This window comes from Schistocerca nitens, chromosome 1, assembly GCF_023898315.1.
Source record: "Schistocerca nitens isolate TAMUIC-IGC-003100 chromosome 1, iqSchNite1.1, whole genome shotgun sequence".
NCBI classification, from domain to species: domain Eukaryota; kingdom Metazoa; phylum Arthropoda; class Insecta; order Orthoptera; family Acrididae; genus Schistocerca; species Schistocerca nitens.
Window position 1 is genome coordinate 1,242,031,582 of NC_064614.1, and position 15,014 is coordinate 1,242,046,595.

Genomic DNA, 15,014 nt, shown 5'->3' on the forward strand with positions numbered 1-15,014 from the left:
GACATTTTAATTACAGGTCATCATCAGAGTTTGCTCCATGTGGATGACGGTGATGGCGCCTGACCGCTCTGGAAGCCACAGTCACTGTTCAGTTACAGTGTCTGAGGCCTCCACAGCGGGTAAGACGCCATCGCCGTCATCCAGATGGTGCAAAATCTGATGATGACCCGTAATTAAAAGGGCGAAACCGGTCAGAAGTTACCATCGGCGGCGATCAACACTGTTTTTAAATAATTTTATGACAGTAAAGATCGCTGTTGTCCAACAAGGTTACACACATCAAAAGAAGTGTAGAGAAAATTGGAATTGAGATCAACATAAACATCATTTCCGCACTTTTTAATACTCATGAAAACCACACATTGCATGTTGTACCACCATACAGCGAGATCTTCAGAGGAGGTGGTCCAGATCACTAATACCCAGTAGCACGTCCTCTTGCAATGATGCATGCCTATATTCGTCCTGGCATACTATCCACAAGTTCATCAAGGCACTGTTGGTCCATATTGTTCCACTCCTCAACGGCGATTCGGCGTACATCCCTTAGAATGTTGGTGGGTCACGTCTTCCACAAACAGCCCTTTTAAATCCATCCCATGCATGTTCGATTGGGTTCATGTCTGGAGAACATGCTGACCGCTGTAGTCGAGCGATGTCGTTATGCTGAAGGAAGTCATTTACAAGATGTGCACGATGGGCGCGCGAATTGTAGTTCGTGAAGACGAATGCCTCGCCAATATGTTCCCGATATGGTTGCACTATCGGTGGGAGGATGGCATTCACGTACCGTACAGCCGTTACGGCACCTTTCATGACCTCCAGCGGCGTAGTCAGACCCACATAATGCCACCCCAAAACAGCAGGGAAGCTCCACTTTGCTGCACTGGCTGGACAGTGTGTCTTAGGCGTTCAGCCTGACTGTGGTGCTTCCAAACACGTCTCCGTCGATTGTCTGGATGAAGGCATATGCGACACTCACTGGTGAAGAGAACGTGATGCCAATCCTGAGCGGCCCATTCGGCATGTTGTTGGACCATTCTGTACTGCACTGCATGGTGCCGTGGTAGGAAAAATGGACCTCGCCACAGACATCGGGAATGAAGTTGCATATCATGCAGCCTATTGTGCACAGTTTGAGTCATAACAGGATGTCTTGTGGCTGCACGAAAAGTATTATTCAACATGGTGAAGTTTCTGTCAGGATTTCTCCAAGCCATAATCCGTAGTTAGCGGTCATCCACTGCAGTAGTAACTTTTGGGCGGCGTGAGCGAGGCATGTCATCAACAGTTCCTGTCTCTCTGCATCTCCTCCAAGTCCTAACAACATGGCTTTGGTTCACTCCGAGATGCTTCTACACTTGTTGAGAGCCCCTCCTGGCACAAAGTAACAATGCGGTCATGATCGAACTGCAGTACTGTCTGTCTAGGCACGGTTGAACCACAGACAACACGAGCCACTTACCCCCTTCCTGGTGGAATGACTGGAACTGATCGGCTGTGGTACCCCCTCCGTCTGATAGACGCTCCTTATGCATGGTTTTTTACATCTTTGAGTGGGTTTAGTGATATCTCTGAACAGGCAAAGGGACTGTGTCTGTGATTTAATACCCATAGTCACCACCTATCTTCAGGAGTTCTGGGAACCGGGATGATGCAGAACTTTTTTTTATGTGTGTCTATAAAATTCTGCACTGTAATGCTTTCTATCGTAAGATGGAGTGATGATGGTACCAGTTACCACAAGCGGTAGTGATTTGACCAAATAAAAATGTGGCTGTACTGCAGAGGCCGGGTGGAGATGAGAGATTTCAGGGCGGTCTCACTTCTGGTTCTGTGTCGTGCTGTTTAATGTTGTTAGGGAAGATGGTCTTTATTATGATGTGACTTCATACGTCATGATTAAATGGTGGGCAGTAGTTAACGCTCTTGCTTGTGTGCTCTAGTTAAGGAATAGCGGCAAGCTTTACCTGTGTCCAAAGGAATAGGGTACCAATTTATATGACTGCAGTAAAAGCGCACAGCGACTGAGGGCCGTGGGGGGCGCGTTACCAGACTAGGCCTAAAAATGAACAACACCAATGGACACTGGTGGCCATTCCACCTGTCAAAGAGAACTGCAACTCTAATCACTTACATACTTGCTGATGGTGTGTATATTTACATTCAATCATGTGTTCTCGATGCTTCACCTTTGTTGGCCAGCAGTGTAGTATGCCTTGTTTTGTAATTTTGCTATGTGTAATTTGTGTTATAACCACAATAACTGTAGAACATTTCTAATCCCACGAGTTGTACATACACTCCTGGAAATGGAAAAAAGAACACATTGACACCGGTGTGTCAGACCCACCATACTTGCTCCGGACACTGCGAGAGGGCTGTACAAGCAATGATCACACGCACGGCACAGCGGACACACCAAGAACCGCGGTGTTGGCCGTCGAATGGCGCTAGCTGCGCAGCATTTGTGCACCGCCGCCGTCAGTGTCAGCCAGTTTGCCGTGGCATACGGAGCTCCATCGCAGTCTTTAACACTGGTAGCATGCCGCGACAGCGTGGACGTGAACCGTATGTGCAGTTGACGGACTTTGAGCGAGGGCGTATAGTGGGCATGCGGGAGGCCGGGTGGACGTACCGCCGAATTGCTCAACACGTGGGACGTGAGGTCTCCACAGTACATCGATGTTGTCGCCAGTGGTCGGCGGAAGGTGCACGTGCCCGTCGACCTGGGACCGGACCGCAGCGACGCACGGATGCACGCCAAGACCGTAGGATCCTACGCAGTGCCGTAGGGGACCGCACCGCCACTTCCCAGCAAATTAGGGACACTGTTGCTCCTGGGGTATCGGCGAGGACCATTCGCAACCGTCTCCATGAAGCTGGGCTACGGTCCCGCACACCGTTAGGCCGTCTTCCGCTCACGCCCCAACATCGTGCAGCCCGCCTCCAGTGGTGTCGCGACAGGCGTGAATGGAGGGACGAATGGAGACGTGTCGTCTTCAGCGATGAGAGTCGCTTCTGCCTTGGTGGCAATGATGGTCGTATGCGTGTTTGGCGCCGTGCAGGTGAGCGCCACAATCAGGACTGCATACGACCGAGGCACACAGGGCCAACACCCGGCATCATGGTGTGGGGAGCGATCTCCTACACTGGCCGTACACCACTGGTGATCGTCGAGGGGACACTGAATAGTGCACGGTACATCCAAACCGTCATCGAACCCATCGTTCTCCCATCCCTAGACCGGCAAGGGAACTTGCTGTTCCAACAGGACAGTGCACGTCCGCATGTATCCCGTGCCACCCAACGTGCTCTAGAAGGTGTAAGTCAACTACCCTGGCCAGCAAGATCTCCGGATCTGTGCCCCATTGAGCATGTTTGGGACTGGATGAAGCGTCGTCTCACGCGGTCTGCACGTCCAGCACGAACGCTGGTCCAAGTGAGGCGCCAGGTGGAAATGGCATGGCAAGCCGTTCCACAGGACTACATCCAGCATCTCTACGATCGTCTCCATGGAAGAATAGCAGCCTGCATTGCTGCGAAAGGTGGATATACACTGTACTAGTGCCGACATTGTGCATGCTCTGTTGCCTGTGTCTATGTGCCTGTGGTTCTGTCAGTGTGATCATGTGATGTATCTGACCCCAGGAATGTGTCAATAAAGTTTCCCCTTCCTGGGACAATGAATTCACGGTGTTCTTATTTCAATTTCCAGAAGTGTATTTTAATTCTTAATCTAATGTTTCCGATGCGAATTAAAAAATAAACGTCTACAAGGAGAGTTATCAGCGCAGTAACTTGATTTGAGTGTTTTGTGAACTTACTGACGCAACTGTTCTTTCTGTTGCAGCACAAGACGGGATGGAGCGAGGCGGAACTGGTCGCTGAGCAGTGGCAGGCGTGTGTGCTGCGAGCTGGCTGCCAACACTGCGTGAGTACCACTGTGTGTGTGTGTGTGTGTGTGTGTGTGTGTGTTCGTCGGGAGACTTGTCCCTCAGCGGCATGAAATCTACCGATTGCTGTTACGAAACGCAAAGCGTAATGGTGCTAAAGTCAGAAAGGCGACTGGCCTAAGCGTTGGACGTTGGAATCACTTCACTGAGACTGTTCTAGCTGAGTCTGCACTATAGCAAGTACTGCGGTCGGTTCTGCTGTTAAACGTTAATGAAATCCAGAGGACACTGTCTGTTATTGAAATACAATCTGTTTGTTTTATGGCAGTCAGTAGCTCTTCTTGGCAAAACCGAGACTCTGAAATCAGTGGAAAATTTAATGACGACTTCATTTACTCGCTTTTCTGTCGCGCTTTTACTTCGATAATGTACATTTAGGAATACGGCTTCATTTTCAAGGTTTTGCTTGTTACCGAAAGCCCTTTATGGAAATGTCACTACCCCAGCAGCGAGTATCTGCGAATTTTGATGACTGTAGTCGATTATGGCATTACGGTGAAACAAACAGTTTACGAAATTCGTTTCCTGGCGACGTTACCGGGTTTTCGACATATGGAAGGCTTTTTCGTTATTAATGTTAGACGAACGCAGAAAGCGAACGAAATCTGTTTTTCATCTACTCCAACCCGTAATTATGTCAGAGTTTTGAATCACGGAATAACTTCACTGAAATGAGACATACAAAGGTAGATTCGCGCGTCAAGCGCTAAGTTATCGCCCGTATGGTTTCATTCCGAGAAACCGATCGCTAGTATTACAATTAATATGTTGTTAAGTTTTCCGTTCTACCTACTTATTTCTTGGGTAACAAAAAATAAGATTTGAGCGTGATTATCGCACTGAGAAAACTTATCTTAAAGAGGAAAACTGATATTGGGAGAGAGATCAAAAGGAATACCGAAAACAGTACCACAATACTTCATCAATTTCAACGCAAACAGCGATGTTTATTTTGTGTGATACAGACTGAATTCCTGAGACGCACTTAATCTGAAGTTAGTTTCTGACAATGCTCTTCTTATGAAAATGTTAAAACATATGAGAATATACTTTTCTTATGTAGCTACTTACTTGCCATTGTAAACCACACACTCCAAACATTCTGCTGAGTCCACCCACCCATCATTTTTAGGGAGAACTCCGCTGACCTGACCCTCGTTGCTGTCAGTGTTGTTTGGAGGGCCACCGCCATTGTCACACCTGTCATTTCTCCTCCATTGCACTTTCCAAAACCACTTCATTCAGCCGTGCACTTTCCATGGCGCTCTACATAAGACTGATGGCTCTCTTTTAGTACCGTCCTAATAGCTTCTTTTATGCGTGCGTCGACTCCAGACACAATACGTTTATTATTATTCTTGATTACGTAACTTTTAATTTGACACCATATCAACTCTACTGAATTGAAGGGACAGTGATAAGGTTTCGTGCCCATATGTTTTCAACAGTCACCTCGATTTCGCACGTAACATGACTTATACAGATAACTTCTCGAAACTGTATCAATTATGTTACGTTTTATTTCATATATATTATGAGCGAATGCCGAACATTTGCCACGCCGGGCATTTGCCACACTTGCCCCTTCGCCAGGTAGCTTGAGTAGCGGTCCTTCAGGTAAGGGACGCCCTTCCTCGTACTTCCTCTGTCCGCTTTCAAACCGCCGTCTCAGCATCTTACTCAATACAACCAGTATGTAAGGGACCTTCTTCTTCGATATCCTGGCGAAATACGGAACTTCTTTTCCAACATCGAAATATTTATAACTTTTGGGAAACAAAAGTAATACCGGCGATTATGTCAGTATGTAATTAGTTCTGCAAAGTACAAATATAGATCCCTCTGCCTGTGCGGTAGCTTCCTTTCACGCTTACTGATTACGATAGAAACAGTCCATCGGCAGGGGAGCAACAAGAAAGGGACGATGTAAAGAGAATGCGAATGTACGCTAATCATTTCTTTTTGATCACTGCATTTGTGCCTACTTTAATTACTATAACTGCATGCCCAAAAGACAATCAGGAAAGAAGAAATGGGAATGTGAATGTTTGAAAATAAGAACGACATACTCCATATTAATTTACTTTCTATCCCTTGCGGCGAAACATTAGCTAATAAAGTGTAGCGGGACAATGTTCAAAACATGACTGAAAATACATTCACTAAATAGAGATTAGAACATCTGTGATTGACATGTCATCTAAAGTCGAAGTACAATTTTAAAATGTTAGAAATAAGGAAATGAAGTAATACAGAATGCTACTCTTGTAACGTACGTTACAGGGACACAGAGAAAGCATCCTTGATTTTGGAGGGAAAAACCGTAATTTTAATGATCTGCACTACAATAGAAACAAGAAGCACAACTTAAGGAAAAATAATGTAATGTGTGTTTCAACTCACAAGCGACATCGAAGCAGATAGTTCCTGTGACTTAGAATGGGCACAAGTTACATTCGACAACCGGAATAACTTAATAATTGGCTCCTTTTACCGACCCTGGTCTCAGATGAAACAGTTGCTGAACAGTTCAAAGAAAACTCGAGTCTCATCACAAATGGGTACGCTACTCGTACAATTATAGTTGGCAGTGACTTCAATCTACCTTCCGTATGTTGATAAAAATACATTTTTCAGACCCTGTTGTAGATAGAAAACAACTTCCTTAATTGTTCTAAATGCTTTTTAAAAAATTATTTTGAACAATTAGTTCACGAGGCCATTCAAATTGTAAATGGTTACGAAAACACACTTGACCTCTTAGCCACAAATAATCCTGAGCATCAAGACGGATACAGGTATTAGTGAACACACAGTCGAGCGAGGCTCAGTTCCGTAACAGAGAAATTCACCAAAACTAAGAACGAAATATATCTATTTATAAAAGCATTTAAAATTTGGTTGACGTCTTTCTAGGAGACAATCTCCAATGCTTCCAAACTATGTAAGTGACGACCATATGTGGCTTAAGTTCAAAGAAATAGTATCAACAGCACTCGAGAGATTCACACCAAATAAATTAATAAGAGTCGGAACTGATCCCCCATGATACACAAAACACGACAGAAAGCTGCTACAGGAGCACCGAAAAAGACACGTATAATTTAGACGAACGCAAAATCTCCAAGATTGACAAAGTTTTACTGAGGCTCGAAATCTGGTGCGGATTACAATGTGAGATGCATTTAATAGTTTCCACAACGAAAGTCTCTCTAGAAATGTGGCGGAAAATCCAAAGAGATTCTGGTCCTATGTTAAGTAAACCAGCGGAAAGGCTCAGTAAGTACGTACACTGCGCGACAGCGATGAGGAGGAGGATGGGGAGACGAGGCACCCAACCCTTCGGAGCAGGTAAAATCGTGGCAAATGCCCGGCGTGGCAAATGTCCGGCGTGGCAAATATCCGCACACCTTATGAGCAGTACTAACTGTTGGGTGGCGGTTGAAAGGTTCTCCTGTGTCTAACATGGGACTGCAGCAGCAACGCTTTGTTCACTCTGAGCCGCAGTTCTGTGATGGTCACCACAGCCTGCTCGGCGCATGCTGAATTTGCGGTTTCTGGAAGTTAATCCTAAACGCGCGACCGCAATGGTGTTTTGCCTCCCAAGTGCCCACTTCAGATGTAACAAGTATCTATTCAAATTGATGTCAACAATAATTCTGTTTTCCCTCTTCCACTGGACATGAAACATTTATTGACTTCTCAGCAGTATTTTTGTGTTCATTTAATCCTGTGCATTGCCTTCTCTCGCAGACAGCGTGTATGCTTCGTCAACCAATACCAGAAAACCTTTCAAATTAGGCACCAACCTTACGAACTGTTTATGCACATTTGCACGCCATACCAGGAAACTATTTCCACTACTTATCTCTGTTTTCCACGTTTCGAAGCACATTTACATTCCTTACATTAGCTAAAGCACTGCTGTGGCCTCTCCAACGGAGATTCGGCTGACAACAGAGAACTTTGGATTCTTATCAATCGTTATCTGGGAGTTGTCGTGTGCCGACCGATCGCTTCGCTTCTTAGCTGTTGTCTCGTGCCTGCTGTGCAGTTTGATGAGATTTTAGTTTCATATCGCGTTTATCTGCCTGTTTCCTACATTGTTTCTCTTTCGCTCTTTATAAAGGTGTCAATCAAAGTCTTACATTTCTTTACCGAGTGGAAAATCGAAGTGAAATTTCATGTAGCTTTTTAAATTTGAATAATAATTTAGTAATTCCATTTACGAACCCGCTTCCTACAACTCATCCCATGACTATGCGACCCTTGCTTAACATATTTAATCAGGGAAACACTAAGATGCTGTTTCAGTGTTATGGTGTTTCTTCGTTGTGCGCGGTGGTCAAATTATTAATGGAGAATTGCATTACATGCAAAGCTGTTTATTGTCGTGGTGACTGGGTACCGTTCGCACGATTGTATTTCGTATCTCAAACCGTTAGCAACTGAGATTAGGTTCATGTATATCGAGAACTTTGGTTTATGGAAGGACGTTAGCTGTACAAGTTCCAAATTTCTAAAATTACCAGTTACGTCGACGTTACGACTCTGAAGCCAATCACTCGTTTCCCCCTTTTCCACTCATAATTTTCCACTGAACATGCTTCTGGCAGTGTTCAGTACCATAAAACAAGTAACAGTGTACCCAAATAAAGTAATAGTTTCCGTAGCCGTGTGTGAGCATACAAGCTGTGGCGGGCGTCTAGAGCAGCAGTTTCCCGCTGCAGAGCACGTGGCTGGCGGTTTCTACGAGGCCGTGGCAAGCGGCTAGCGTCTACGCAGCCTTGGAAAAAACCGAGTGGACGCTTGGCGGGGGCGCATATGACCGTGTTTGCACTCTTGTAGAAATTTATATGCCACAGAAAAATTGATAAAAACAGAACTAAGAGTGACACGGAGGTTCGAGTTGGAATTCATGGACAGAAAAGTATGTAAAGCTAAATTATCTAAACGCACCATAAAAATATACAATAGTTTAAGAGTTATTGTCTAAAAATTTGCAAATTTATGAAAGTTCAAAAGCTAATATCTCGGCAATGCATTAGCCGATTAATATGAGCAAATTGTTTACGGATGCGGCTAGTAGAGCTGCATCGAGCAGTCATAGACGATTTGGCAGAATATGTGACGTTTTTGAATGAAAGGTCGGAATATGGGATTCGATTGAGAGAAACTGTGTTTTTGGTAACAAATTTAAAGAGACGATACTAGCGGCAGCATTATAAAGTTTAAAGAGGTAGATGAGTAATTAAGCATGTATTTTTATTTGTTTTTTTATGTTTAGTATAAAAAAATCCGTGAAAAGCAATATCACGCCACAAGAACATTATTTGCGGAAAAACGGTGGCAGATACAGAAAATTGGACCTTAAATTGTTATTGCCCAGAAATTTTCCATACTTTTCAATGTATCGTATGTGTTTTAGTGTTTAGTTTTAGAATATTGGAAATTTTTGTCAAATGCTTTGAGTTAGGCTGTCGTTTCGAGGGTGGATAGGGCGGTCATCTTTGATGACAGGGAGTTGGCTCCAAGGACGCTAAGAGCCTGGGGGTAGTAGTGTGTTGGTAGCCACGTTCGGGGACAAGTATGTATGTAGCGACGTTCGAAAGTGATCAAGTGGAGCGCAATATAGTGGTTTAGGACAGTAGGCAACAGTATATTTTGTGAATTGTGAACAGACTGTCGATTGCTGTGATCGCGATGTATGAATTTTAAAGTGTTGTAGCATCAGTTATTAATGGCCGCCCTTACGTAAGAGCCCTCAGACAGCATTTTAAGTGTTTAGTGAATATACTGAAGGAAAATAAACCGTTTATTCGAATTATAAATCAACATGAGTGAATCAATATTTTAAATTTCACCGCAATACCTGCCTGTATTGTTTTGTTATATTTTATCTCAGCTTAAAAGCTGAGTTTACGACAGGTGTGAGCTGGCACCCTATGACGAAATACGTAGCCAAACATTGAGATCAGCCACATCTCTGGGTCACTCAACTGAGTGTAACAAATTTATATATTTTTTCCTGCCATAGTACGTGGAGGATCGAGTCAAACTATTCAAATTTCAGTGTGTAGTGCCCAGTACCGTCGTAAGTGAGAATAAAAGCAAACAAAATCACAGGGTGCAACAAAGGGTCGCAAAGAACAGCAAGCTGCCAGAAGCATAAGCATAGTGCAAGTAGGAAGTGTTGTGGTGGTGCGGGTGAAGGTCTGTTTACTACGGGTTGTTACTGTTGCTACACCTCCCGTGGGATCGACGGAATACGTACGTGCTAGCCACTACTTCATAGTTTTCAGTCGTAATTTTGAACCGGCTGTAATGTGTAGGTGTGGATGGGAAGAAATAAGCTGTGAAAAGCATAAAAGAGGAATTTGTCGAGAATTTCGATCTCGTTACACGTATCACTGATTATTGAAATAGCTAAGTAACTGGACAACACCATGTACACAAGGTACAACAGAACGATGCAGCCCAACGGGAAGGGCTTGTAAGGAATGTCTTGAGAATCTAATTGAGGCACGAACACTTGTCAAGACACTTCATCCGATAACGCTACGGAGAGTGGAAAATGCCTACTGTAATCTTAGCATCCGTAAGTTTGCATGCTGGCGGGCTGCAAACGCTATTTCTCGAATTGGACCTGGCAGTACTGAAAGCGTCAGATGGTGTCTAAGATGTCGACGCCTGTCGCAACAACACCGAACACGGATCAGTGGCGATAGAGAGTCAGAGCACACACTGACGTCAGCCGTTGAAAAGGTGGTCACACGACACGAGATGACCTCTACATCTTCCATGCTCTGTGGCGTTGCAGGCTGAAATATCCCAACACGTGTTCGTATCCTCAGTTAATTTCTGAAGGCATTCCCTTCAAAACACTCTACGTTTGTCCTTAGCGTGTTGTTACATCCTTCATGTACACTGATGAATCGGAACGTTACACCCACCTGGTTAATAGCGGGTTGGCCCAACACTGAAACACAGAACAACAGAGATTCTCGTAGCGTGGATTCAGATCACGGGAGTTTGGTGCTCATGAAGATGGGATCACTGCAATTTTCTTCAATACAGTGTAGCACGTTTCTGGCTTTGCGACACGGACATTTAACCCTCTCAAAGACGGCACACTGCCGGGGAAGATAACAAGCTTAGAGGGATGCGTGTGGTAATCAATAACGTTCACGTAGCTCACAACTGCCTTTGATAACCACCGCAGGTCTGAACGGAATCCCGTGTGAATGTCGCCCATAGCATTACAGTGCCCCCACCGGTGGCGTCTGTGGCTTGACGCAAGTTTCAAGCAGCCTTCGTCTGCATGACGGTGTATCCGGGCGCGGCCCTCGACCTGGTGCAACAATAATCATGATTCACACGACCACGTGTCCAGTCTCAGTGATCCCCTGCCCATTGTGATCGTAACTGATGTCGGATCAAGAACACGCAGAGGTCGTCTGCTATGGAGTCCATGTTCAACAGTGGTCGCTGATCCGTGTGGTCCGAAAAGCTTGTGCCTGCACGAGCATTGGGCCTGCCACAGATTGCAGAGTGTCCAATTTTTCACAGCGGACACGTTCTGTGTTGAGTCGTGGACGTCCAACAACACCCTGTCGTGGTTTCTTCGCCCCTTCGGTTACTTGCCGTAGACTAACGGCAGTAGCACACGAACAGCTGGACCGCTCTGACGTGTCCGAGGTACTTCTTACCAGTCGTCGGCCCATAAGAATCGGCACTTTGTAAAGGGACATATCAGTGGATTTACTCATTTGTTGCGCGTACGGTCGCTAGAATGATTCTCCATTCGCTCTGCTCCGCTTACGCTGTTTCCTTATGATGGCACGTGCCTTACTGCCACTGGGAGGGATTTTTTATCTCGCGGGTAGGAGGGGTGGGGGTGAATCCTTATATTCGGCGAAGCAAAGGTAAGACGTAGAGGCACCCAGGAAGTAATTTTCTGGCTACAGTCGGCAAGAGAGTAACAGTCCGCATAGCAGTACGTGCTACCGCTCCGACAGGCAGTGTGTACGTGGGACATCCGCATTAGCGCGCGAGGTGCGAGCTACGACGGCCTTTGTGTCCAGCTTTGGCTCGAGCGGTCGGCCTTTGCAATTTAAAGAGAGCGGCGCAATTTTCCGCGGGGTTAATGAACTCGCAGCACCCCGTGACGTCAGTGAGCTGTCTGCACGCGCGCGCGCCTCTGTGGAGATTGGAGCGTGAAGCGCGCAGCACCGCCTTAGCGGCGTCGTTGCGAGGGTGTGCGCGCGCTATGGCACGAACCCGTGTCACCATCCCACTGTATCTCTCACAACTGCATCTCCTGTACAACTTCCACCTAGCTACCGTACAACTGTTCCGATACTCAAGTGAGAACGCGTGGGGGTGGTAGGACTCACTGTGTATTACACACCCATCGACATAATATACCTTACTTAATGCCCGCTAATACCTACAATTTTAGTAGTAATAGCAAAATATACGAAACATTTTAATATTATAATAATGTGCCTCCGGTCACGAAAACTGACAAGGGTCGGAAGAGCGGTGTACTCACCACACTCCCCTCCTTATCCGCGCCCAGTGACGGCTGTCAGCTAAGGATGACATGGCGGTCGTTCAGTACCATTGGGCCATCCGAGCCCTGATCGGACGGAGCATAGTTTTAATAATGTGCCTATATCAGTGCTTAGTATATCGCTTTGGCGTAACTTAACAGTCATCTACAGCTACATAACCACACTGCAATTCACACTTAATTCCTTCGGTGAGGGTTCACACAACTACTTTCATGCTATTTCTCGACCCTTCCGTCCTTGAATGCTTCGTCCAAAATCCTTCGCCTACCCCATCGTTGCCGACCGACCGCCGTGTCATCCTGTAGTACTGGCGTAATTCGGTGCTTCATGGAGGGGCCTGGGGTCAGCGCCCTGGCCGTTGTCGGTTTTCGTGAACTGGGGATGCTGCCACTTGGTCAAACAGCTCCTCATCTGGCATCACGAAGGTAAGCCACGGCGTTCCAGTCCTCTCACAGAGGAAAAATACCTGGTAGCATCGGGAATCGAACCCGGGTAATCAGCATTTCTGTCAGCCACACTGAGCACTCAGCTACGCAGCTGGACCATTCTGAAATATCCTGTGATTTAAATGAACACCTAAATCCTTGCGTATGAGCCCTGATTTCTCTTATTTTATCACGATGGTCACTTCTCCTTAAGCAGGCAGGAGTCAACAAAATTTTTTGAAAAGATCTCACCGCAACCAAAAGCGCCATTTCTTTTGATGATTGCTATCCCAACTCTCTTACCATATCTCTCCTATTTCGTGGTAGCTGCCCTTCTTTGAACTTTTTCAATGTCCTCCATTAATCCTACCTGGTAAGGTTCCCGTGCCGACCCTTAATACGTAAGAAGAGGGCGGAAAAACTTAGTATAGATAGTCTGGAAGAGTTCTTCCATCTTTCATCTGTTCTGCCAACACAAAGTAGATTCTCCTACCTGACGGATCCATTTTAAGATGTTCGTAGTTGTAATCCCTAGATATTTAGATAAATCAACAACCTTTGAACCAGTCTGATTTATCGTGTGAACTTCGGGGATTTGTGGATGATACGTCTCCGAAAATTTGATAGAGATTCTACACGCCAGCTTCAACAGTCGCTTGGTTGCCACTTCCCTCGATGATTTCAAAAATTCCAAACATCGTTATCTGTACTTTCTACCTTAATTGATAATAAGTCTTAGGAAGCTCTATTAAACTCTGACTCTAGAAGTGGATCCCCTTTGTCTTCTACATCGGTTCCGATTTCGTCCTCAATAACGTCATGAGACAAGTCCTCCCCCAAATGCCTTCAATGCACTTCCGCGTAGACCAAATGCAACGAACAATAACGAAAGAAATTTAAAAAAAAAGAGGTAGTGTATTTGATTAGCAATCTGTCATGGGTTAGAACCCAATCACCGCTTAAATTCGGAACAAAAATCATCAGCATTGGCGATCGAAGACTTTCATCATAAGAAGTCACGCTCAGTCTACCAAAGCCATTATCAAAAAGGCCGGAAAAGCGGACAGAGGTTCAGGGCACTCTCTTGTCCTTGGGGTGCGAAACTGCCCCTAAAGACGAAAGCATCACCAATGATGAGGATGCAGAAGGAAATGTAAACCACTGCATTAATGACACAAATTATGTATCCACAGGGCATGTGTACCTGAAAAAGTGTCATGACAATCTCTCCACTGGCAAAAGAGTCCGGAATAGTTTCCCATTCGGATCTCCGGGAAGGAACAGCCAAGGGGGAGTTAACAATCAGAAAAATATTAAACAATCAATTAAATTATAGCTTTCTACGAGACAGGGTGTGGAATGCCACAAATCTGAACAAGATACGGAAGCTAGAAAATCTGAATCGGGATATGCTAAGGCTCAATATAGATAGAGTGAGGATCAGTGAAATGAAATGGAAAGAAGATAAGGATTCCTGGTCAGATGAGTGTAGGGTAATATCAACAGCAGCATAAAATGGTATAACTAGAGTAAGATTCGTTCTGAATAGGAAGATAGGTCAGAGAGTGTGCTATTGTAAATAATTCAGTGATAGGGTTGTTCTCATCAGAATCGACGGCAAAAGCAACACCGACAACAGTAGTTCGGGTATACATGTCGATGTCGCATGCAGAAGATGAACAGATAAAGACAGTACATGAGAATATTGAACGCATTATTCAGCACGTAAAGGGAGATGAAAATCTATCAGTTATATGGGACTGGAATGCGGATGTAAGGGAACGAGTAGAAGAAAAGATTGCGACTGAATGCAGGGTTGGTACTAGGAATGAGACAGGAGAAAAAGTAATTGATTTCTTTCAATAAATTTCAACTGCTAATAGGAATACTCTGTTCAAGAAACACAACAGGATTAGGTATACGGTTCTAGACGCTACAGTCTGGAACCGCGCGACCGCTACGGTCGCAGGTTCGAATCCTGCCTCGGGAATGGATGTGTGTGATGTCCTTAGGTTAGTTAGGTTTAAGTAGTTCTAAGTTCTAGGGGACTGATGACC

The 15,014-nt window shown here is 45.2% G+C and overlaps 1 long non-coding RNA gene across 1 annotated transcript in view; it reads left to right on the top strand.

Moving 5' to 3' along the window:
* Nucleotides 1–15,014, top strand: part of LOC126201821 (uncharacterized) — a 901,530-nt gene that overhangs the window by 401,779 nt on the left and 484,737 nt on the right. Inside the window, exon 2 of the long non-coding RNA XR_007540189.1 lies at nucleotides 3,854–3,934. This is a non-coding gene — a long non-coding RNA (uncharacterized LOC126201821). The remainder of the gene's footprint in view (nucleotides 1–3,853; nucleotides 3,935–15,014) is intronic.